Genomic DNA, 1,418 nt, shown 5'->3' with positions numbered 1-1,418 from the left:
CACTTTAATTTTATAATAATTTTGTTGTCTGTTTTTCCCCCCATTTTTATGAGTTTATTTTATATGTTTTTATATAGTCTATATGTAAAAAATTATATGGTCTTTACATAATATATAATATATTATATATATTCATATAATATAGTTATAGATTTTTATTTATTTGTATTCGTTTATTTAGTTTTACGTATTTTTGGTAATTCAAGATAAACTAAACGAAAATGAGAAATTATTCAGGAACTAGCTGAAATAAAACATTAATAATAATAATACAACTTTTATTTTATTTCAGTTAACTTATTTCAAGTGTGTGTGGGGGAGGGGGTTTATTTTATGTATGTATGCATGTATGTATGTATGTATGTATGTACGTATGTATTTATTTATTTATGTTTTAGTTTTGGTTAACTAAAATAACCCTCTCAAGGACTGGACTTTGGGATGCATAGTACATACAGTCCCTCAAGCCCTGGCCCAGAATTCACCACTCCAAATGGGTGCTTTTATCAGGGGTTAATGTCCATTGTCTAAATGCATAGGGATGTCAGATGCAATAACTGGAGGAAAATGACATTGGGATTGTAAAGGAATTGGGTTCCTGTGAGACTGGTCCAGCTTTGAGATACTGCTAAACCCTCCACTACTAGAAAGCATATCAGAGGCTCAGTGAGGTCTAACAGTTTGATAGCTTGCATATTCCAAAGCATAGTTCACTTCTACCTTGGATCTCATGCTGGGATACTGGCAAGGTCACTTCACGCCCACAGTGAAGAAAAAGACCTTATGGCCTGTATGGGCCACCTGCCACCTTCTAGAGATTAACGCATAAGTTGCAGCCGCACTAATACTAAGCATCTGCTTACCTAGATGACGACATTCTTCACCTTGAGAGCTGTGGTGGTGGTGAAACATCTGTTGCGACTCTGAGGGACCCTTGCAAGGCTTGGGGAGAGAAGTGCTGGCAATAAACTGAGTCTTTGGGGCTCCTCTCGCCTTCTGGGCAGCACTTTTTCCTTGTCACAAACCAATGCAGTAGATGGCATGAGCAAAGGAAACCAATTCTCTGTCTAATATTGAATATTACAGTGATTAAAATGGTCACAAAAATGTAATAGTAATTTAACAACATTGTCGATATTGGTGACAGTCAGGACTAGTTTGTGTGAGCAAATATGAATAGCTTAAGATATCACCTTGTGAGGTCTTCACAGCGCACGCCCCAGTGCTTCTTTCTTCGAGCAACAATCGATTTGTGAACAAATGACTAATTTGAACTGATTATTTTGAATGAGTCAATGAGTTAATAAAGATCCGAAAAGTCTCCTTTCTTACAGGGGTCATATGATGCTTTGTTAAAGATCATTATTTTGTGTATTTGGTGTAACAGAATATGTTGACATGCTTTAATGTTCAAAAAA

Source organism: Sinocyclocheilus anshuiensis, unplaced genomic scaffold (genome assembly GCF_001515605.1).
Source record: "Sinocyclocheilus anshuiensis isolate Anshui unplaced genomic scaffold, SAMN03320099.WGS_v1.1 scaffold434, whole genome shotgun sequence".
Classification (NCBI taxonomy): domain Eukaryota; kingdom Metazoa; phylum Chordata; class Actinopteri; order Cypriniformes; family Cyprinidae; genus Sinocyclocheilus; species Sinocyclocheilus anshuiensis.
The sequence above is the reverse complement of the archived record's forward strand: the minus strand, read 5'-3'. Positions refer to the sequence as shown.